This window comes from Nannospalax galili, unplaced genomic scaffold (assembly GCF_000622305.1).
Source record: "Nannospalax galili isolate Female #2095 unplaced genomic scaffold, S.galili_v1.0 scaffold207, whole genome shotgun sequence".
NCBI classification, from domain to species: Eukaryota; Metazoa; Chordata; class Mammalia; order Rodentia; family Spalacidae; genus Nannospalax; species Nannospalax galili.
In genome coordinates this window covers 5,551,912-5,576,981 of record NW_008358517.1, presented here as the reverse complement: position 1 = coordinate 5,576,981, position 25,070 = coordinate 5,551,912, and the positions used below count along the sequence as shown (strand labels likewise).

At 39.6% G+C, this 25,070-nt stretch overlaps 1 protein-coding gene and 1 pseudogene across 2 annotated transcripts in view; one reads left to right on the top strand and one right to left on the bottom strand.

The window, feature by feature from the left end:
- Fbxl7 (F-box and leucine rich repeat protein 7) overlaps window positions 1-25,070 on the top strand; it is a 394,119-nt gene that overhangs the window by 160,605 nt on the left and 208,444 nt on the right. The gene's annotated exons all lie outside the window — the stretch shown is intronic.
- Window positions 5,785-6,147, bottom strand: LOC103724641 (annotated as a pseudogene).

Below are 25,070 nucleotides of genomic sequence, written 5' to 3'. Positions count from 1 at the left end.
CTATTTGTTCCCTGTTTAGGGTAAATATTTGTTCATATCGCTCCAGAAATAGTGTGAGACACAACAGTGGCCCCTACTCTGTTGTATCTCTTCACTCTGCAAATATTTTTCCCCTTTGGTGTACAATAACTGTATAATTTGATATAATCTATTTCTTCACTGTTTTTTCTCTAATATACTATACTTTCAGTCTATGCAATGATTTCTTAGCCATAACCCCTCCCTCCATGATACCAATGAGAAAATATGTTTTGAATGATAATAAAACCACAGCATATTTAAGAGTTGTTCTATAATTTATAGCACATTAATGACATTATTCACAGTGTTGGACCAGTTTATTACTCTTAAAATTTATTGTGTATATATTCATTCTTTTATAAAGAGTATACTTAAATTCTAAAAAGAATTTGGTTTGTTTACATTTTTGAAAATAGATATCAGTGTGATTTAATGAATATTCCTAATTTCTAGGTCTTCAGGTTAATCATTTACGATTCTAACTTTGTGTTTCATATGAAACTAATTCCTCTCTGCTGCTGGGCAAATCCTTATGGCTCTACAGCCCTTCATAGTCAATGACCATGCCAGCTGCTGATGTGACAAAAGCCATGTCTTTGGGAATTGTATAAACTAAGACATATTTTAAGACATCTATGATGAATTACAACAGCCAGCAAAAATATATTTAGAATTATTTGGTTCATTCAAAAATTTGAAGATCCAGATTTTATTTCTTGGCTCATCTTGAAAGTGTGGTAGCATGTACTAATGGGGATATGGCCAGAGGGAAAGCCTAACCTTTTGAAATTATTTTGTTTTTTTGTGTTAAAGAGGCATCTTATTAACAAGAATGTCAAATATGAGATGTAGCTCTTTATAGCCACCTTGAAACTGTCCCTAGTAGTAGGAGCAGCTAATGAAAATAAGTTAATTACTGTAGAAATTCCCTTAAAATCAGAAAAAAGCAATCTCATCTCCTGCTGTGACTGCAGTCTGCATTATGTCAGAGAGATGTCTTCCTTATTTAGTCTCCCTTTTAGGGAAAGAGAAAGCTTGAGAGGACTTGTGTGTATGTGTGTGTGTGTGTGTGTGTGTGTGTGTGTGTGCGTGTGTGTGTTTGAACATTAAAAAATGCAACTAAGAGAGATCTTCTTAAGACACCTTAAAGCCTCTAAATAGGATTCTTTCAGGAACTTTAGCAACAGATGTCTTTAAGCTACTTAAAGATGTGTCATTTAAAAGAACTTTAACTTTTCAAAATGTCCTCAGTGTTTGTTTTATGTGGCTGAAACACTTCCAGCCAGTATTGCCTCTTTTTCCTCCTGTTTAAAATTAGATATGTTACCAATGTTTCCATTTCATTTCTAAAGAAAATTCTGTTTTCATATGAAGTTTTTATGCTGGAAATAACATCCTAGGAGGTCTTTTAAAATTTGAAGTTGTAAATTTTTTAAAAAGATTTTAAATATTTTCCTAAATGTAACTTTTGTCACTTGTCCACTCCTCATATATTTTGTAAAATGTACTTCTTGGCCATTTTTAGCCTCATTTAATGGTGCCTCCAGATTTTCTTGAAGATCCAAAGTATGATATGAGACAGATGCTGGGAGGTAGTTGAGTGTCCCAGACCTTTAAAAGTCATTGAGGTCAGAGAAAATGTCAAATCATGAGACTGAATGCAATGCAGGTGCCTCTCCTTACTTTGTTCATCATGTTTCTCATCAGTTTGCAAAGCCCCTGAGGGCATAACTTAAAGAGATTATTTAAAGAGAATATTTATCTTGGCTCACAGTTTCAGAACATTCAGTCTGTGCTTGCCTAGACACATGTACTTGGGAAGAACACAATGGCAGAAGGATACCTTGACAGGTGAAATTCTTACCCCATGAGAGACAGGAAGCAAAGTGAGAGGAAGGACCCAAGAGCCAGATAAAGGGCTACAAAGGTGCTATCCAGTGATCTCCTTCTTCCCACAAAGCCCAGCCTCCTAAAGTCTCTACTAGTTCCAAAAGCAGCATCATTATCTGGGGATCTGGAGCTCAATACCTGAGCTGGTCAGGATGCTTCATATTGAGACCATAACTGTCTAAGGGATTGGTTCTAGGATATCCTGAGGATAACAAAATCCAGGATGCTGAGTTCCTTATCTAAAAATGACACAGAATTTGGAAATAGTATACACATATCCTTCAGGTACTGTAGATTATCTCTACATTACTTACAATATGCAACAAAATCTGAATGCTATGTAAATAGTTCATAAATACTGTATTTTGTACAATGTTTAGGAAAGAAAATTTGTGTATATTTGATGTAGCAAAATTCTATTCCCTTATCTCCCCTCCGTTCCTATTCTTTCCCCTCCCTTCCTCTCTCCTGTCCTTCCCTCCTTCCCTTACTCCTTTCCTTGCTTCTCTTCCTTCTTGTGATTTTTTTTTTGGGAGGGGGAACAGGATTAATTTATGTAATCCATGATAGCCTTGAATTCACTATAGAGCTCAGGCAGATCTTGAACTTGAGATCCTTATGCTTCAGCCTCCGGAGTATCGGGGATTAGGGGATTATGGTTGTGCACACCCATGCGATTTTTTTTTTTTTTTTTGAGACAGGGTCTCCCTGTAGTTCTAGCTGGCCTGGAACTTACTATGTAGACCAAGCTGGCCTCAATCTCATAGAAATTGGCCTGCCTCTGCCTCTAGATTGCTCTGATTAAAGGTATGGGCCACCACACCCAGCTCACTGTGAGGTTTTTTTGTGTTTTGTTTTTTTTCGTTTTTTGTTTTTTTTGTTTTTTTGCTTTTTTAAAAAAATAAAGAATGTTTTAAAGAATGTTATCCCAGGGTTAATTTACTGTGGATACAGAACTTGTGACCATATGGCTGACTGTAGTCTCACCCTCTCTGAAGGAGTGTGGTACTTCAAGAATGCAGTCATCTCTTAGTCTCTTAATCAACTGAAGCTTAGGTTGGGTTTAGGTTTGCTTAGGTTGGGCTCTTAGTGCATCAACCAGTGGTAAACATTGATCATTACACACAGCAACCGATTCTGAAGCACATGTTATTCTTTAAATGGCTTTTGTCCTTTGGAATGGTCACAAGATAAGAACATATGCTTGTTCCAAAAGTGTTACCACTGCTCAAATGTCTTAGTGTCTCTTTGGAATTGCCTTCAGAGTGTACGAACTACAGAAGAAAATTAATCATGTCTTCTTAGTTATACTGCTTTTTGTATTTTACCCCAAGTAGTTTCCCCAAGCTTAATCATGCATTAATTTATATATCTTGGTTATTGTTGTCTTTTTACTAGTCAATAAATACATCTTTAAAGGAATGACATTTGCTGTTTTAAACCCTGAAATTAATTCCAAAAGGAAAAGGTCCAAAAAATATGGACACCAATGGCAGTGAACTGGGAAAAGCACGCAATTCCCTTAGCAGTTTCCCTTGCAAGTGAGAACATGCTTTTGGATGTAAAGCTGGTGTGTTGGGGAAACTGGTCACTTTTTGTCCTAATGCTATAAAGGGGAAAAACTAAACCTAATCTTTAGAGCACAGTCAGTCAGTTCAAAAGGAACTCTGCTGCTTCTATGTGGTATCGGGCCCCAAACATCCTACGATTTATTCAGCTTTGAAATGAAAGTGTGAAAAGTAACCTCCAGTTGAGGTAAAGAACTGGTTGTAATCCATTGCCATCTGCACTCAGTTAATGATAACATAAACGATGTTGCTATTGTCAAATTACTATATAGCTCCTGGGCTAGAGACATGGCACAATGATAGAGCATTTGCCCAGCGTGTTCTTGGGTTCAGTCATCAGCAACAAAAACACATGTGTACACACACACAGAAGCATATGTGCTTGTATGTATATATTTCCACATATGTTCATAACAGATATTTACTTAACTCATCGATATAGCTGATATAATGCAGCTATATTATTGGATATTAACTTTTACTTTATAGAAACAAATAGGTTTATAATGAGGTTTCGTGTCACATTTTTATTTACTTATTTTTTGCCTTTTTGAGACAGGGTCTTCCTGAGACCACAGCTGGTCTGGAACTCACTATGTAGACCAGGCTGATCTCAATCTCACAGAGGTCCATTTGCCTCTGCCTCCTGAGTGCTGGGATTAAAGGTGTGTACCACCATGCCCAGCCTCAGTCATATTTTTTTAAAAAATAGAATGAACAGACTTTACTGCTGTTGATTGATGGATGGCTGCTGGGAGGGGGAAAGACAATGTCTTACAGAGTTGGGACTCTTGGAGGGCCCAGTGAATGGAATCACACTGAAAGACATTGGGGACCCAAATCATACTCTAAAGACCATATTATATATAAAAGAGAGTTGGTTAAATTGGGCAGATGACAGCGGGGGAGGTACAGAGACAAGGAGTGGATCAAATGCCATTAAACTACATTGTATGAAAAATCACAAAAATCAATTAAAATGCAAATAAAAGATGTTGCAAGGAAACCAGAATGATTAAACAAAGGCACTGGAAACAATCATGAGATTACAAAAAGATATTTAAACATGGTTGAATTCTACATAGCTAATCCAATGTAGTTGGGTGTATGGTTTCTGTTCATAAGGCATACTCACAATTTTAACAACCCTCGTAGTTTTTGGAATGGTTCCAATCCACAGAGTTCATTATCATAACTCTCAAGGTTTGGAATTTCACTGTTTATGTTTGGAGTTTTGGGTTTTAACCATAAAGGGGATGGGTGGCAGATTGTTACATTTCAGTGCTATAAGACAACCCTTCCAACCTCGACATTGTGTTAGCATTGAGCTCAGTATCTTTTGACCACAAAAATGTAACTGACAATTATCTCAGGTAGTTCGGCTATTTTGTCATCTATTGGAGGTTTTAGTGTTGCCTTATGTTAACTAAAAGCTAAATTTTCTGACTAGGCTCCAAGGAATGGACCCAAATCCATGAGTGTTTGGGAACACAAATTAGACTTGATAGGTTCTTAATAGAAGGCATGCAGTGAGTTGGGGTGTGTGTGGAAGTGGGGGTGGAGCTGAGAGGAGATGAGTGAGGGAGTCTGAATATGATCAGAATACACTGGATGAAATTCTCAATGAATCAATAAAAATAATATATTTTTAAAAGTTAAACTTCCTGAGTTACAAAATGATTTTTTTTCCAGATAGTGTTAAGATTCCAAAATTATCCTCTAGAAAAACCCTTAGAATTTATAGCAGTACATACATGACCGTGGTCAACCTGCTTCATGAATAAATTTGATACCAACAGACTTTCCCCTCAACTTGCAACAAACTGGTCAAATAGATTGTCATGGTTTATTTTGAGCACAAGATAGATCAGCAGTCAGATGAATAATTCATCAATTGTAGTGCCTGAATTGGAATGAGGTACTCACCTTAACAAAGGTTACTAAGTCAAAATAAGACTTATATTTTGTTTTATTTCATTTGTGTGAACTGAAAGTATTTTTGCTATAGACAAACTCTAAGAATCAGATTTCTTTTAATGGTATATCTTGGCTAAAAATTGTTGCATAATGTTTTCTCCTATATTTGAGATTATCTGAAGTAACCATTGGATGAAATACAGCTTGTCATCTGGGAAACATCAAAATATAATACTGTCTTGTATCATGTCCATTTTTCTGGAGGGTTTGAAATAAAATTTTATTTTCATATGGGCTTGGGAAGCCTGTTTAATTGTTTTTTTTTTCATTCTAAAGCATTTCATTACAAAAATTGATATTCATACACAGTCTTAATAGGAAGTTGAAATTCAGAGTTACTTCATTTTTTAGCTTGACCTTCTAGTAAATCTTTGGCTTCATTGATTTTGGCTGCTGTGTAAGGAGATCCTCCTTTGTCTGGATGGTTTAAGAGCATTATTCCTCAATGAGCATCTCTAACCTAACCTTTACTGGCAGTAGGGCTCACACCCAGTGTTAATGCTGCCTCCAGTTTCATCATTTGGGGTTCAAATCCACCTCTGTAGCAGCCACCACTGAAGGCAGATTTTGGAAAACTTTGGAACACTTGTTTTACTTGAGGCTCCACATGCTTCATGGCTTGCAGGATGGAATGGCCTGCAAAACCTGCAGTGGTGATGGTCAGTCTGATGGCTACCACGATGCTGGCCATGGCTCTGCCCGAACCTACACACTCATCCCAGCCGAGCTCTTAATTGTTTCTTTTTATCATTCCAGGTTTATATAGTGTTTATATAAGTTTTTTATTAGAAAACTGAAATTTCAGGTGTGGTTCTGTTTCAAGTGCCCATTTTTAGGGAATTCGGGAACATGACCCCATGGTCTTGCTTTGTGCTTCTGCATGCACTGCAGGCCAAACCTCTCATCTCAGAGGCTTGCATCTTCACAATTGCAAATGCAGTTTTTGAACTACACACCTGCTAACATATAGCCCATGAAGTTTCTCTTGGAACTCAGTAGTCGTACTGAAAGTACCACGTGAAATATTCTGAATGTATTTTGATTACTTTTAATAGGACCGTTTGTTTGACCATGTGAGTGCTCACTGTTGGTTTGGGTTAGATTTCTTTTGGCGTGAAGTAGAAAGAACATGCGACTATTTTTTCCTTGGTTATTTTTCATTCCTTCTGTGTGATAGAACTTGGCCACTACAATGTAGTGTGGTGGTAGCTTTGCAAGAGTGAGAATCAAAGGCACATGAGCTAAAGCAGGTCCTCCATATTGTTAATCAGCTCTAAATTATATTTACCCTGTTCCTGGATCGCCTTTCCCCATCTGGAATTAAGCCAATCCACATGGGCTTGTTTGTCTCTCTCTTTTTAGTCTTCACTGTGCTCTAGGTTTCTGATTGCAAGTCAAATTAAATGATTCTTCTTCCTAAAATATTCCACTGACTCTGCCCACTTGCAAAGGTCTCTCTCAAAGCTTGTCTGTTTTGTAGTTACTTAGCATGCAAATATTGCTCAAAATCATTCTTTGTCTCATTCCAGGTAAAACTAGAGTGGAATGTTTGTATTTTCTACTGGATATTGGAAATTACAGATACAGTAGTAATAGTGCTGCCCTCTGGTGTGTTAGGATAGCATATAACATTTATTAACATGTGTGAATACAAAAACCTTTCAAAAATAAACAAGCAAACAAAAGAGCACACTGCCACACTGTTTGCACTAGGATTCCATGGCACACACACCCTTTGGGTAACCGCTAAGGTAAAGCCGTAATTCATTTGTATGTCATGTAAAGTCACCGCTAAGCTATTGTGTTTCCCCTTCAGCCAGTTCCTTCCTTTGTATAGTGTGTATGAGTCACAATATTCCACTGAGCCCTTCTTGGCATACCACCCAAGATTCACCACACTATCTTCCCTCCTTCCCATGTTCTCCTTATTTTCCTTAGCTCCATGTTTCTGAGAGTTTAAAACCCATTTCAAGGGGACTCTGCCTCTAAGCAGTTTTGTCTGATGATCATAGAAAGCACAGGCCACAGAGAATTACTTTGCCTTGCGCCCTTGATGTGTTGATTATTCATTTACTGAACATACATTCTTTTGATGGTTGTGGGTTATAGAGGGATTTAGTCCAGGGTTTGGTCATTCTTTGCTTCAATGGTTCTTTTGTTCAGCATAACCTTAACTCTAATTAGTATTTTCAATCATGACACATACCTTGTTAGACCTTTCAAAGCTAGTCCGTAGTGGCTGAGTATGTAGCTCTTGACTCTATGGTGTGTTGTGTTCTGATTTTTCATGTTATAATTTATATACTTTAATGGTGTTGTTTTATGCAGTATTTTGTTGAGGGAGAATCTCATTTTAGAATATCTAAGGTCTTTCCATTTCTCTAGGGAATCTTGAGTGTGTCTTCTGACTTCACTGGACCTCAGTTTGCGTATCTACAAGATGCTGCCTGAACTTGTCCCTGGGGAAACTTTCAGCTCCACAATTCTGTGTCTGATCCATCTGCACAGATGTTTTTAAAGTAAAGTTGGTTTGGAAGTTTGAAGGAGGGAAGACATATGGAGATTTTTGTCACGTTTATGCTGTCACATCTGATTGCTCTAAAAATCCTTTCTTGACCTCCACTTTGATACTTAAAATGCAGTGGGGTATCGATGCCAACGTTTCCACTGGACTCTGTAATTTGAGAAACATGAAATATGGTTATGTCTTTAGAAAACAATTGTGGTGGTTTTTACTTTTTATTTTTAAAATCTTACTCAGGCTTTTCAAAACAATACTTTTTGGATCTTAATGGCTATTTCAGCCATTGTTTATGAAAACCTTTCTTTCAGATACAGAGAAAGATTTCCACCCAGTTAGATATTGTCTTCTATGACTTAATGTCTTCTATCTACAAAGATCTCATGCGTACTGAGATATCGTATTGCTTTGGGGCTTCAGGCCCAAACAAGGACTTAGTTGACCATGCTCTAGGGCGCTGATATTGGTGAAAGACAGGCCAAGGAAACAAATATCTCAAGCACTGGGAAGAATGCATGACCAATTCCCCAAGAACTGGCCATGTGGCAAATCTTATTTACAGTGGCAGCAGGTTGCCACTGAGATCTCTCCACACCTGCCATTTGAGGATTTTTTGCATTGCAGAGACCCAGATTAAACATGGTCCTCAACTTAAAAGCTGTGTTCTCTCATGCATGTGTTAAACTCTTGTGGTTAAAAATGAAAATTCAAAAGTATCTTTCATGTTGACCAATCATCATTATCATTACCAATTTGACTAGGTTAATTTGTGTTTCTCCAGTACTGGGCTGCTGTTACTATTAAGATAGAGAAGTAGTTATAATATTGAATTTCTATACTCAAGAAATTTTTGAGGGGTTAGAGATATAGCTCAGTTTGTAGATTGCTTCCCTAGCGTGCTCAGGGTCTTGAGTTCAAACCTCATGCTGTGTGGAACCAGGCAGGGTAGCACATGCAAGTAATTTCAGTAATCCCAGCCCTTGGGAGGTGGAGCAGTGCGATTAGGCCTTCACTGTCATCCTCAGCTGTATAGCAAGCTCAAGGTCAGCTTAGACTACAAGAGAGCCTGCATCAAGAACAAACATTAAGAGAAACACAAGTGAACCAACCAAAAAACAAAACAAAACAGAAAATTATAAGAGAAATTTTGGGCAGAGAAGGTATTGAGCAGGTCAGCTTACGTTTCAGTAGCCATTAGATTTGTTCCCATTAATTTTTTTGTGAAACCTCTCTTCCTCTTTAAAAAAATGTATTTTATTTATTCTTATTTTATATGGATGTTTTGCTTGCATATATATGTGTGTGTGTGTGTGTGTGTGTGTGTGTGTGTGTGTGTGTGTGTACCATGTGCCTGCAATGTCCGTGGAGGTCAGAAGAGGGCATCAGATCCCCTGAAACTATAATTATAGAGGGTTGCTAACTGCCATGTAAGTGCTGGGAACCAAACCCCACTCCTGCAAGAGCATCCAGGGCTCTTAACTGCTGAGCCATCTGCCTGCCCTCTTTCTACTTTTCTTAGTTTGGGAGAGAATTTTAGGAAGCAGCTAATTAGAATCAGATAATAGCATATTTTGGAATATGTGTTGCAGCTGACCACGTAGTTACTCAGCTACAGCCATAAGCAGCCATTTTTGTTTTATTTATGTATTTATTTTTTAATATTTTATTATTTTATGTTTATGAATGTACTGTCTGCATGTGTGCAATTGCATCCATGTAGTACGATGATCGTGAAGATCAAAAGGAGACATCAGATTCCCTGGTGCTGAAGTTACTGATAGTTGTTAGCTGCCATGTGGTTGCTGGGATTCAAACCTAGAGTAGTCAGTGCTCTTAAGCTCTGAGCCGTCTCACCAGAGCAGCCAATTTTAAAATCATAGCAGTAGGGCTTAAAAATAAAGGACAGTGGCAAATCCTAACTGTTCTGTCCATCTGCAGTCTTGTTATCACTTCTATTCTAAGCTATGTGGTATAAGGAGGATAACATGATGAGGTCTCCTCTGGATTGTTCAGTTTGCAGACCTCAGTAGAACACCCTCGTGCTGCTCCTTACCTGGTCCTGGGCCTCCTGTGAGGGAAATGCAGCTGTCACTCACTGCTTCCCCCAACAGCCTCTCCAGACGGAGGGAGGACAGGATGAAGGGCCACACACCAAAGGCTTCTCACTGCCACTAGTGACTCTTATATAGAGTCAAACATTAGAGTCATGATTAGCAGAGACTGAGGAGACATGGCGAGAAAGAAGAGACCTAATGGGTAAAAATTATAGTAAGACAGAAGGAATACCCTAGCATTCTGTAGCACAGTAGAGTGACCATAATTACTAATACCCCCAAGAGAAGTTATCTGAATGTCCCCAAAACAAAGAAATGATAAATGTTTGAGATGGTAGATATGCTGATTACTCTGATCTAATCATTACACAATGCATATTATATGAAGTTGGTAACATAGACATACCAATATGTATACTTTTAAAATATCAATTGAAAAACTTGCATTTCTCAAATACAAAGAAAGGGCTCATGTAGAGTGCTTTATCTGCTCTGCAATGGATGGTGCTTTTGCCCTCTGATGCTAGATGTAAATGCAATTCTGAGTTACAGCATTACTGTTTTTTAATCAAGTTACACTCTATTCTGGTGCCTTTGCTGACATAGAATGTCTATTATCAGTCTATATCAGTTCATGTTTTCACAGTTTACCACTTTTAAGACATTTTGTTGATTTTTGTTGTTTTCCCAACATAGTATCTCTTTCCTAAATACAAATGACAACATGTTTTTCAGGGTATAATTGTGTAAAATTACATTTTCCTGAAAGAAAAACAAAAACAAAAACAACAAATAGTGGCATGCCCCAATGACAAGTATTCACTGGGTACATGAAACACTGAATGGAATTTTTCAGTGGCAACAGCTTGATGTCTCCAGGTCTGATGAAGCCTTGGAGAACTGTGTGCAATGGAATGGAATCGCAGTTTGCTGATTACATGTAACAATTCTGTCAGGAGTGGGAAATGAGAAGATGACACCTCTGAGTATGGAGTACAAAAGCATTTACATCATTCGTGGATTTGAGAAGAAAAGGATGTAGGTTTGATTTTGTACAATAAACTTACGTTAGAGTTTGGTTCAGTAAGATTTGCTGAAGCCAGTCAATAGCAGGAGTATGAGTTTGCTGTAGCTTATGGCAATGACAGTCCAAGTATCTGTATTTCTGGAGTTTAATAAGCAGTGTGTGAGTGTAATTTTGATAAAATTTATTGTTGCTCATGACGTATTGTGACACTGTGTCGACTGCACTCTGTAGTGTCTTAATCAAGAGCCACAGCAATTCCATGCTGAGTGCTGGTTTCAGTGGTTTGCATTATCCAAATGAGGAAATCGGAACTTAACAGCAGAATGGAGACTGTCTCACAAGCCAACCCCACAGTCCATACCTTTGATAAGAGTGTAAATTTTCACATAATGAACAGCATCACAATACTCACTAAAAAATCAATCTGGGGTTGCTAGAGAGGTTTCTCAGTGACTAACAGTGCATGCTGCATGTCTGAATTTGCCTTCAGTTGCTGTGACAAAACACTCTGACCAACACCAGCTTGGGGAGAAAAGGATTTATTTGGCTTACATCTCATGGATCACAGGTCATCGGGGAGCCCAAGGAAGGAGCTCAGTGCAGGAACCTGGAGGCAGGAGCTGGAGCATAGGCTATGGAGGCTTGCTCCCTGGCCCGTGTTCAGCCTGCTTTTTTATACAATGCAGAACAAACTGTACAGGGGTGGCACCACCCGCAGTAGGCTGGGCCCTCCCACATCATTCAACAATCAAGAAAATGTCTCATAGTCATGGCCACAAGCCAGTCCCATGGAGGTAATTCCCCACTGAGGCCCCCTCTACCCAGGTGTGTCAAGTTGACAACTAAAGCTGTACAGCACACTGCACTTGAAGACAACCAGAGTACAATTTCCAACACCCGTATTGGGTGGCTCACAACCACTTGTAACTCCATTTCCAGGGGATAGATCACCCTCTTCTGCACTTAGGTTTGTGTACACACACACACACACACACACACACACACACACACACATTTAAAAAAAAAATCTTAAAATAGAATCATCTGGGGAAAATATATTTGTTAAAATACACTAATTGATTTGTATTGCATTTAAAGTGATTGTGCCAGGAAACACAGGGCCCTGTGCTGGGCAAGGCAAACCTGGTAGGAATGCAGCCAGGCACAAGCTTCCCGAGGTACAATTTTACAATTTATGTCAAATACGCTATAAAAAGACTTCCATTTCATCAACCTCTGTTCCCAGAATTCATCCAAAATGATTAATGACAGGTTAGCAAAGATGCCTAAGAGTTTGCCCAAGATAAAATTACTTTTGATAACAACAAAGTTTTGAGTTAAACTAGGTATTCCTCTTAGGTGATTTTGTATCTAAAACAACAAAAATAGATATGGACTTTGAAAATGACATCATAAATGAAGCATTCTGTTGAAAATAGTCTCAACAGATACAAAAGTATTGGTAGGGGAGATATGAAATTCATTTAATTAAATATATATACAAAGATAAGAATATAATATTTTATGTAAATTTCTTAATCATAGTTACCAGAGACTAGCGAAATAAAGGGCATTTTGATTTTTCATTTCTATTTTATGTTATTCATTCTATTTTCTATAACAAAACTCTATTACTTTAATAACCAGAAAGTAGTGAAAATATGCATTAAATGTAGCCATTTATCCCATGAATAGGTCTGAGCACTATAGGACAGAGGGTTAATGTTAGTTTTTGTTTTTTTAAAAAAAATTTTTATTGTGCTTTTGGAATTTCATATAACAGTTCTTAGTCAAATTTAGGCCCCTTGCCCCCATCCATGCCCCCCCATCAACCCACCGGTCCTCGTGTATTCCTCCATACATGTTAAGTCTCATCCAGTCAAGCACTTGTACCCAGATGTCCTTCAGTGTAAATTCATTCACTGTTGTCTAGTCAGCTCACCTCGAGATCCTATGTAAGGCCTCCTCTCCCTCATCCATCATCAACCAGTCTCCAGTAGTTCTCAGGCTAGTCTCTCCTCCCCTCTGGACCCTTGTTCAATTGAGTTGATATGGGTCCTGTGCTTAATGCCACCCACCATTGTCACAAGTTCACATGTGCAAGCTTCCAGTGGCCTGAAAATTTCTGCTTCGCCGTTTTTACGAACCAGCCCTGGCTCCTACAATTTTTCTGCTTCCTCTCCCACAATGGTCCCTCAAACGTATATTCTCTGTGTCTGACCAGTTGTGGGATTCTTCAGTAGCCTCCATCTGTTGCAAAAAGAAACTTCTTTGATGAGTGGTGTACAGTGTACTTGTCTGTAAATATAAGGATGTGTATTTAGCATGTGGTAAGAAATTTCGTTTGTCTAAAGATACAAAAGAGATGGGGTTTTCTCTAGGATCTGTGTCCGCTCCTGGAATGTGTATTTGGCTGAGTTTACAGCACCACCCATGAGTTTACTCCCACTGAGAGGGATTTAAGCCCAATTAGATAGCTGTTGATTATCCTTCCAGATAACAGTTCCACTACTACAACAACAGAGGTAGTTTGCCTTGCTGGTCATTATGGTAATTAGGCTTTAGGCTGCATTGGGCCATTGATTGTTTTTCCTCCCTTGGCAGTTTGCTTATTATCACCTAGCATTATGATAGCTAAACATTGGGTAGAAGAGCTCCAGGTCAGTTCCTGCTCCATTGCTCAAGTCCTGCACCTGAAGTTTTCAGTTTTTCCTGTCTTTAGCAGTAGGGTTTTATCTACTAGTCTGGGAGATAACCAAGAGGTTTGACAATAGCCTGTGTTATTTTGGGAGTCTCCTGGACCATTCTCACCAACCCATCAAAGGCAGGTCATGTCTGTCTGGCAATGTGTTTCTTCTCAAGCAGTTCCCAGGTATACATATACACTAATGTTTAGACACTGTACGGGCATTTCTCATGGGGTTTCAGAACATCACATTTCACTCTGGGTTTCCTAATCTCCTAAGATTCATTCATCGCTACTCTTTTTTCTCCTATCGAGCCTCTCTCCTTCCTCCTCAACCCCAGTGCCCCCATTATCCCCACCCTACCCCCAATAACACCTGCCTTCCATCATCCCCCTTCTCCCTACCCCCACCACATGGTCCTTTGATGTCCCTCCCTCCTCTCCTCCCTGCCGAACTCTCCCACTTTCCCCACCCCTGCCTGGTAACATCTGGTTTTGATTTTTAAAGTCAGCTTTACATTTTCTTTTGCTTAGCTATGAAAGAGGAATAGCTAGAGTAAAAACAAAGAAAAGGAATTATTTATTTATTTATTTATTTATTTATTATTTATTATTTAAAGAGTGGTGCATAACTGCTACTGTCCAGGAAAGATGGCTTTCCACAGGTAGTTTGAATTCTCTGGCTTGTTCTTCTAGATTCAACTAAAATAAATGCAGCAGGTCAGCCACCTGCATAAGTCAGGTCTGCGTTAACCAGAGGATGCTGTTGTAACTGACACTATCCAAAAATGTGTGCAAGCTCCTGCAGAAAAAGCTTTCTGGTTGACACCGTCATAAATCAGTGTGCCTGGAGGTTGGGTGAGGGGAAAAGGTACATTTCACCGTGACATTGATGCAGTAGGAAATCCAGCTTTGTCCATAATGAGCAGCCTACTGTCTGTCAACAGAATTGCCAGGAAATTAGAGATGCTAATACTGAAACACTTCAAGGGAATGAATGTCAGATGGCAGATGACTTCCACTGACTCTGTGCACATTCTATTGCCTAGAGCACAGTTAGAAGAACTTGTTTGAACTTAACTGTAAGAAAAGCTGGGAAATGTAGCTTTGCTGGGTATCCTGGAGGAGACATGCAGATTAGGCATATATGCAATATGCCTTACCACCACTGTCACCTAACATTCCATCTTGATTTTATCTCTTTTTTTTTGAAATAGGCAAATATAACTCTCTCTGTGTGTGTGTGTGTGTGTGTGTGTGTGTGTGTGTGTGTGTGTGTGTGTTTGGAATGTGTGTGCGTGCATGTGTGCTGATGTATGTGGAAGCTTGAAGCTGAGATCAGTTGTCTTATTCAATTTTTCTCCCCTTTATTTGTTGAGACAGGGTCTCTTGCTGAACCTGGAGCTTACCCATTGTGGAAAGCCTAGCTAGCCAGTTTACTCCAGGGATTCTCCTGTCTCTGGGATTATATGCAGCTGCTAGGCCCATGTAGTATTTAGGGGGTGCTGGGGGGATCCAACTCTAATCCTCATGCTTTCAGAGCAAGCACTCTGTCACTAAGTCATCTCCCTAGCACCTTTATAAAATGCCAAATGCCAATATTCTGTATTGTAGAAATGCAATATTGCTTTTAAATTTTATTTTACAGAACTTGCTCAGGGCTTCTCTTTATAACACATTGCTCCAAAATTTTTATATACATATGAGAAAATGCAACTGTATTATCAGAGAATATTTGATGTCTAAGAACATATTTCTTAAAGCTCTCAAAGGGCAGAAGGTTAAGACGAAGGCTGTTAGATAGCTACATGTGGGTGCATGCTGTAGCATAACTGACAGGCATCGTCTGCTACCCCATAGCTTCAAGAGTGTTTATGTCTGGTTGGAAACTCTTTCGGCTGCATCAGACTCTGGAGAAACCCTGTCTTGTCTGAGGTTCACTATTTGCTGAAAACACGCATGAGTGTGTGTGATCACCTGGTTTCATGTACTTGGATCCAGAGTGTTAGACAAAGTTTATTCATAATAAATAAACTGAGGTTCTAATTATTGCTCCTGTACTGTCTCCACAAGCCAAAGGCAGGTGGTACTTAGTTTAAGAGCAAGGTGTTACTTGTTCATGTGAAGTATAGGAAGGAAATTTCTTTTTCAAATGTGGAATTAATTAATCAACCAGTATTTCAAGGGTGACTAGATGTAGTTTCTGGCAACCCAAAACTTGACTTTTGTTTTTCTTGAAACCTTCCACTCACTGTGAATAGTTTATTGTTGTTTTTAGTCAGTCAGCTAAGAGTGTGCCTGTTTGAAATGTTGTGACTACACTGGGGTACTTCAGGGTCATGTGACTTTATTCTAGGAATGTCATATGGGAGTGAAGCTGGGCCCTGTCAGGATTGAACAGAACCAAGGCCAACTTCGGGACATTACTTCAGTCTGGTGAGGCAGGACGTCTGTTACCTTGAGGCAGGGCTCTAAAAGGATTACAGTTCCTAAGTGACACATCTACAATGGAATCTCTACATCTAAGCCTCATGGAACATAATGGAACACAGGGTAGAGAGAATATTAATGCATCTCTCAACTCCATCAAGGACACTCCCTCATGCAGCTGAGGGCAATGAACACAAAAGGCCACAAATGGCCAAAGTGTAGAGACTCAGAGTCTGCGGAGTGTGGGTCCTTGAACAGGACTCTGACATTAAACTTTACTCACCCCGGGCTCAGGGACAATTTCAGAAGAGAGAGTGGAAAGACTGTAAGAGCCAGGGGAGGAGGTATATGACCATATGGAAAGACAGTCTTACAGGCTCCTGGGACCCTGCTCATATGAACTTACAGCAATGATGTCAGCATGCACAGGACACATGCAAACACAAGCAGAGAAAAACGCAGCATAGAACTGTAGAAATGGGTAACAGGCCCCAGTCCTAGCCCAAGAACTATTGTCAGCTGACTACTCCTGGGTGAGGAAGAGCTGATCTTTATGGCAGTGACTCTAGATAGGCTGACTAAACCCCAGTGGATGAACTTGCACTGAGATACACCTGAGTACACTAATTTGATTTGATAAGCCTTGACATAAATGACAGAATGCATGAAATCCAGTGCAGGGGGCACTATGGGAGGGCACCAATGGGGAAGGGGTATAAAGATGATTAAGATGTTTATGAAATATACAAAAAAATCAATAAAAAATACACACAAAAAAAGGGATTATGACATAAAGCCTCCCTTTTTGGCATTTGGTCCCAGGTCCCACCAATGACTCCTGGAGGAGGTGTTAATGTGGGGGGAAGGAAGAGGTCTTTGTTTCACAGAGTGGGCATGGGTATTAGAAGAAGGGGTTTTAGGCAGAGACAAATGATTTTTCTCTTCAGTAATCCAAATTAACGAAATATTGCTCAAGAAATAATTTTGCTAAAATTTTGGCTTTGATGATTTTTTTTCTGGTTCAAAAATCCCAAGTTGAAGTCTGTTTTTTTCCCTCAATTTCCTCCTATGTATGGATGCTTTTAAGTTTCTCAAATTTTAATATTCTTTATGGAAAATGGAGACACTGAAATACCTATCAAGGGCTCTTATAGGCAATTAAATTTGAGAATTCAAAAGCCCTTTTCAACTTTGATTGAGGTAATCATTGGATAATTTTCAATATAGTTTAAGCTCTAATTGCAGTATGCTATTATGAGTCCCTGACATCCACCTACTCATCCAGCCTTTCCATCATTCATACATTCATTTACCAGTAACTATTGGTGTGATCCTTATAAATCATTTGGTAAATTTATGGTGGTTCATGAAATGAATAAATCTAGGTACCTAATCTGAATAAACCTAAGTTCTGATAAGGAAAGTAGGAAAAAAAATTATCTGACATGTTGTGCTAATTTGTTTTCCATTACTATGACAAAATACTCAAGACTTGACAATTTATAAAGAAAACATTACTTTTTCCTCATAGTTCTGGAGAATGAAGGCCTCTGAGAGTATCTTTGATGAGAATCTTATCACTATATTACAGAATGGTAGAAAGTATTAAAGTAGCTGCATGTGGGAAAAAACAAGATCACCCAGCAAGATAGAAAGCCCGAATCCAGAGGAAGAACCAGACATGCTCTTATAACTATTCTATCTAGGAAATTATGGGTCTCAGATGAAGCACATCAGCTCCTCTCAAGGGTAGGACCATCAGTGACTTAATGACATCCCACTAGATACATCTCCTTAATGGACCCACAGGCTAGTAATATCGCAGTGGGGACCAAGCTTCTAACACCTGAAACATTGGGGCACATATTCAAACCATGAACAATCACAGTACATGCTGCACAGCAACATACAGTGCTCTAAGCATGAAGCCAGATCCCCTCCAGGTCTCACAGTCTGTTCTTTAACAATGTCATACCTCAGCTTCATGTAAAGTCAATAGCATTTGTGTCTAAAGTCACTGCATGGGCTACAGGCTTTGTAAAGAGAAATCTAAGTTCACTACTGCTTACAGCATGCTGCCTGCCCTTAGCAGGGCCATTTGTGAATGAATAAATGAGTACAGAGATGTGCTATGCTCCATAAGTAATCGAAGAGAGAGTATTGCTTGCCTGAGATAGCAGACAATGTGATATGAGTAAGTACATGACAATTAAGACAGATGAAGCCCATCAGCTTCTCTCAAGGGAAGGACCACTCTACTGTGCTGGAAAAAAAAAATCATACTAAACCTACAAATACACTGTTTTTAGAACCAAATATTTCTCTTCATCCAGACAGAAGTGTATCTCCAGAAACAAAAAAGTCAATCTTCAGCAATATTTGAGCATCACAAATTGGACTTGTTGGGCAGAGGTGGGGGGACATAATTTGGGTGAGTAGGATGGTGAGGGTAGATCTGAAAGGAGTTGGGAGAGGGGGAATATGATCAAAATTCATATGGACTTTTTGAAGAATTAATAAAAATAGGGCCTATAGAGATTGCTCATTGATTAAGGGCACTGAGTGCTCTTGCAGAGAATACAGTTCGATTCTCAGCATCCACATGGTGGCTAACAAGCATCTGTAACTCCAGTTCCAGGGGATTCACCACCCTCTTCTGACCTCCGGGGACATTGAATGACATGTGCGCATTCACACAAATGCAGGCAATACACTTATACACATAAAATAAAAATATAAATAGACAACTAAATAAATAAAACTCATGGATGCAGTGGACTAAATCTATTTTCCAAAATGATAATTATACGCGTTGTGTGACTATAAGCTGGGAAGTTATCTTTGGCTAAACCTTGCATTTAAATTGTATACCTGTATCTAATACTTTCTGAGTATTGGATTTGAACAATGAGAACAGGAAATATTTGGAAGGAAGTACAGGTACAGCATCTAAATGAAGGTAGTCTCAAGATTATGTGAAAAAAGAAGTCACAGCCAACACATGGAAGCACACGGAGGGAAGGACTTTCCCTGAGAGACCTCGGGAGAGAGGCTAAAGGAATGGCATCTGTGTAGTTCGGGCATCTGACATAAATATGAGGGATTCGGGATTGGGGACGGTAACAATATTTCAACAGTATCTTCAAAGCTGGCAACAGTAAAAGCTGAATGGGAAGCTGCAGAGCAAAATTCAGTCTTTTAGGAAGGCAGGCTTGGGTTCAAACCCCACCATAGCGATTTGCCACATGTATAATTCTCTTTGGTTACTTTGTATAACTACTCTGCCTCAGGGTCTTCATATGTAAAATGGGAGCACATTGTATCACTGACAGGGTTGTGACCAGAATTACATGAAGGAGTAGGTATGGGAGCCTGGTGCCTCAGTAAATAGATTATTATAAGTAGATACTATATTAAACCTAGAATGTCTTAGCATGGTCTAATGTCGTGCCTGCAGCTGCCAACCTGGGTTTTGATTTTCAGATGAACGTAGAATAAATGCACAAGTACAGCACTTGTACCAAGACAAAGATTTTTTTTAATTCCTTATTGAGCTTTCGTACATTTCACACAATAGTTTTTAATCAAATTTACAGCCCCCCCCCATCCATGTCATTGTTTGATTTTCTCCCTTAGCAGTTTGCATAGTATCTTCTAAAACTATGAGAGCTAGTCTTCCAGTAAAAGGCTTCCAGGTCAGTTCCTGCTCCATTGCTCCAAGTCCTGCAGGACAAGGATGTTTCTAACAGTGGCTCTGTTGGTGCTCAAGGACCAGCTGCTGTGGTTTTTGAGGCATGCCCTGTGAGGTGCCTGTGGACTTCATGCACTGCAACCTGCTCTACGTGCATCCACATGACTTTCTGGCTAGCTTTGCTTATATCTGCCACATTTCATGTCCAGTCCTTTAGAACCCATGCAGTTTCACCTTGCTGCCCTGTCCTTGCTGTGTGGATGGGACCCACTCTTCACTAGGGTCCTTCAAGCTCATTGTTTCTGCTTTTGCTTTCATTCTTTCTCCTCTCTACCTATGTCTGTAGAGCAATGAACAAAATATATTGACTCCTAGGGATGTTATTTTAACAACTGAATTTTATCCACAACTTAAACATCCAGAGTTTAGGGAGGGAACCTCAATTTATATAATTTTTAATGTAACTTAGAAGGTGAAATTGATTGTTTTGGACCTGTATCTTAGTCCAGTTTTAACAGCTTGGAAGTCCAGTAGTGCTTGACATGTAGTTTTGAGAAGGAGAAAGAAGTTGTGACCTACTTACATATCAGGCACTGGGCAGAGAAGGATGGTGACCATGTGCATAACATTCACACAAGGTGCTGTGATTGTCCAGTGCCAGCCGTGGGCTCTTGAGGATGAAGTGAAGACAGTCTCCATTTGGGCCAGAGAAATTCTAGAACTAGTCATCTGGTTTTCACCTTTACATACTGTTCCAAGTATGCCTGTCTTCATGTCCTAGTCTCAAGACCTGGCAGGTTCCAAATCTTATGTGTTCATGAAATTAATTAGAATGCCAAAATGTCCTTTCCCATAATAAAAATTTCTCCTTTCCCCATTAGAAACATTGTAAGTGAAAACATTAGAGGAAATTATAGTCCAAGGCCACCCTGGATTAGAATTGTTGGTATAGTAATAACAAAACTCCTTTACAGGAAACTGTATTGAAGGACACATCAGAAATCCACATGTCAGGTTATAATTCAAAAATGCTGAATATGACTACTGCGTCTTCCTTCTCGGTCATTTGAGCTTAACTCCTGGCATCCTGGTGGTAATCTTAGTACATCCAAACTGGCAGCAGGGACAGGCACTGGGATGGGGGAACCTGGGTATAAGCTCTCCTCTTACTTGGCTGCTCCCTGTTGATTCTTATCTTCCCTCTTCCATCACAGATGCCCATGTTATGCCCACCTTTGTTTTTATGAGTTAGGGTTAATTCTAAGCACAGTTAATGCAGTGTGGAAAGGATGACAAGCAATGATTACTTCATTCACAGCATTGTAGTACCTTCCCCTGGAGTACTATCAGCAATGGTAGCCATCCTTCTTCACTGATGTGAACCACTATCAAGGAGTGTATGGTTGAGCTCATGAGCATGATTGATTATCACAATGACTGGAATTCAGGGAATGAAGAGTATAGATGCTAATGGCTTACATAGAGAGGACTATTGCACAATGAAGACATAAACCAATGTCCGGCTCGTTGTACATCTGTGAAGATTAGAAGAAAATATCAGTAATTAATGTAATGATTTGGATGTAGAGTTTAATTTCCAAAGCTATATGAACATGAAGGCTTTTCTTGGTGCAGATTCAGTATGTACTGACTTTTCAAAATCAAAATGGCCTTGCTCACTGAAGGATGGTGGTACTCAGATTAAAGCTTCCTCTGGGTTCACTCACCACAATAGCATAGTGGCTAAGATCCTTATGCTTGTATCTACATCTGTGGCTAGTGCCACACAGCGTAAAGCATGTAGCTAGGTATTGTATACACCTGAAGAAAAGAGCCTAACCAGTACACATTTAAATGCATAATATTTTATTATTGTTTACTGTTCTTTTTCTGCTTCGTTATATAGTTAAGACATTACAGTGTTCTTTTTTTTTTTTTTTTTTTTTTTTTTTTTTTGGTCTTTTTGAGACAAGGTCTCCCCGTAGCTCCAGCTGTCCTGGAACTCACTATGTAGACTAGGCTGGCCTTGACATCACAGAGATCCGCCTGCCTCTGCCTCCCAAGTGCTGGGATTAAAGGCATGCACTACCATGCCTGGGACATTGTTCATTTTAAGTCATGCATGTAGATTAAACTTTTTTTCTACAAATATCATGTTAGGATTATAAAGGAAATGTAACCAAATATTTGTTACAATATAGGAGTGCTGGGTTCCGTTATTGGTGGGAACTAGGGATCAGATGTTATCCAGTCTCCAGTGCTATCTGTGATAAAGGTGCTATGATTAATCCTTAGCCACTAAAAATGTTTCTAATTTACAAATCAGTAGACTGAGGCTTGCTTAGTTGCAGTCGGGCGTGCTCGGATTTGAGAAGTGGCCTTCACCCTTGTGTATGCCTAAAACCACAATCCATGCTCTGATGCACTCTACTGTGACCCACATATGAGAAGCTCTGCTGCCACCTTGTCACCAGGATAAGCTTGTCAAGTTCTTGTCCCTGTACCCTCCCCTGTCTGTAGCCAGTAGCTCTCCAGTTCAGTGAGCAAACATGTATCTACAAATGTCTTGGCTGAGGAAACTTAGGTTCGAACTTGGGCAACAATGTCAAGTACCCCAAAACAAAGGTTTCTGGCCATCAGTATGGCCAGAATATACTTGGTTTCTCGTTTTAACAGTATTTGATCTGATGGGGTAGAGGTGTGTCCATAACTGAATGTTACTTACAGGTCATATGAGAGTTTTTCTGAGTGAAGTGGTCATGATGCTGCCAAGGTTCAGAGAGACTACAACACAGAGGACCTGGGGAGGCATATTTAGAATTCACAGTGGGAAAGGGTCAGAAAGGAAGCTTCTTTCCATTCCCAACTGCCAAAGGGTACTTCCAATGAACCAGGCTTTTCATCCATCGTTTTATCAAAGAGAGGCTATGTACATATCATGAACGTGGTTAACCTTTAGCCCTGGTGGGATGCTGTGGGAACAGTGGTATCACTGCTGCTTGTCGACTGACTTCATACACAAGACAGCACAGAGTTTGCTCTTGGTCTTTGTCCTTATCCTCTTTCCATTCTTCTGTTATTATCATTACTTCTTGTCATCGTGTTAATATTGTTCAATTATAATTACTAATTTTTCCATTTTTTAAAATAAAAAGTCATAAAGCAGTTTTTCATTGTGAAAGCAGAAAATGAGAATGCACTTACAGATACTGCTTGCTGAGTGATTTCTGACTCTTGCTCACAGGGCAAGGTCTTGATACAGAGCTTCTGTAATTTCCATCTTTATTTTCTTTGGGATAGTTCCTGGCATACAACAGCGTGGCTTCTGATAAGAGGTAAAATCTGTATTATGCACATTACTTTTCAGGCTCTGGGCTCCTCCTTCAACGTAAATTCTTTGGGAAAGAGATCAGCATTGTGCCTCAGTTTCCCATGTATAGAATAGCTCAACAGTGCTTCCAAAGGTAATCATAATGATAAATGGAGATAAACAAATTCAAAAACAGAAAGCTCACTTAGAAAGATATCTAACCCACAGTAACTAAATGCAAATGTAGATTCACTGTCATGTCTCACAACAGCATTGTACTGTTTGGAAGAAATAAACATGTCTCGAGGACGATAAGTGAGTGCTCTTTTTAACTAATAATGAATTCAATGGAATCTGGTCGATCTAAACCAGTCTTTCTCCACATTGGCATAACTCATATTTTGTTCCACATACTTCCTTGCAGGCAGCTATCCGATGTTTTGATGATGTTTTGGAGCATCCCCAGCCACTAGTGCCTGATGTCAATTGTATTCCGTGACAGTCAAAATTACCCCCAGGGTCAGAGAGTTGGCTCACTGGGTGAAGGCGATTGCTGCCAAGCCTGAAGACCTGAGTTCGATCTCATGGACCTACATGGTGAAAGAGAAACATCTCCCACAAGTTATCCTCTGATGTCCACACATGTACCATGGCACGTGAATGCTCCCCAACATAAATAAATGAATGTAAAAGACTGTCCCCATGTGCCCTGCATGTTACCATGTGTCCTCAGGAACAGGATCAATGTGAACAGTGCTCGCTGCTTGAGGTCCTGTGCAGAAATCCAATTGCTTTTCTACTCATCACAAATTTCATTATGGAGGAAAGTCTTTTCCACATATATTTTTAAAATAGATGAGCTAAGTGATGAGGCATTTCTTCACTTTAAGAAAGAACCCTTTGCTCTCCAACTTTCAAAGCTATATAATTACTTAAAACATTCAACTCTGTCGCTGTAACTAAAACCTACCTCCATTAAAATAAATAATGATCCACAGCTAGGAAGCTGTCCCTTCGGTCACTGGTTAAAATAAATATACATTTTTCTTCAGAATTCTCTGCTGAGCTCTATGGGGGTCAGGGAAGCCTGAGGGACAAGACCTGGTTCTTTAGATGGTGAGCAACAGGGACTCAGCACTGCAATTGTTTCAGGGCTCAGGGGAGAATGAGGGGATGTTTCTCTGCATGGAGGGTTAGTATCTGCAGTGTGGTCCTATGGGAACTAAGAGAGATGGCATTATCATCTTCATTTGAAATAGCTAATCATGTATTTCATGACACTCATAACTATGAGTCCAAAGCTATAGATTCAACCAAAATTAAAATTTTTCCATATATACTAAATATGTGTGGATATTTTTTCTTTTTCTCCTCCCATTTCTCCTCTTCTTCCTCCTCTTCCTCTACCTCTTCTCCATTCTCCCCTTCCTCCTTGTCTTCATCCTCCTCCACCCTCCTCCTCTCTTCTTCCTCCTCCTCCTTGGCTGCACCTCTTCTTCGCTTTTTAAATGTTAAAATGTATTTACTTTATCTGTGTGTGTATGCGCATGCACATACACATACTTTGTTTACATGCAAATGCATGTGGGTACCCTTGGAGGCCAGAAGAGAACATTACATCCTCCCCAGCTGGACTTACAGGTAGTTGTAAATTTCCTATGATGGATGCTGGGAACCAAACTCTGGTCTTCTACAAGAACAGTATGTGCTCTGAACCATGAAGCCATCACTCCAGCACTTTTTTATTTTTTATGAGATGGATTCTCACACTGGTGAATGCTGGCCTGGAACTTGCTATGCAGCCTGAGCTGGCCTTGAACTCATGGCAGCTGTCTGCTGCAGTCTCCTAAGTACTGGAATTGCAGGTGTGAGCCACCACTCTCCACTTCCGATAT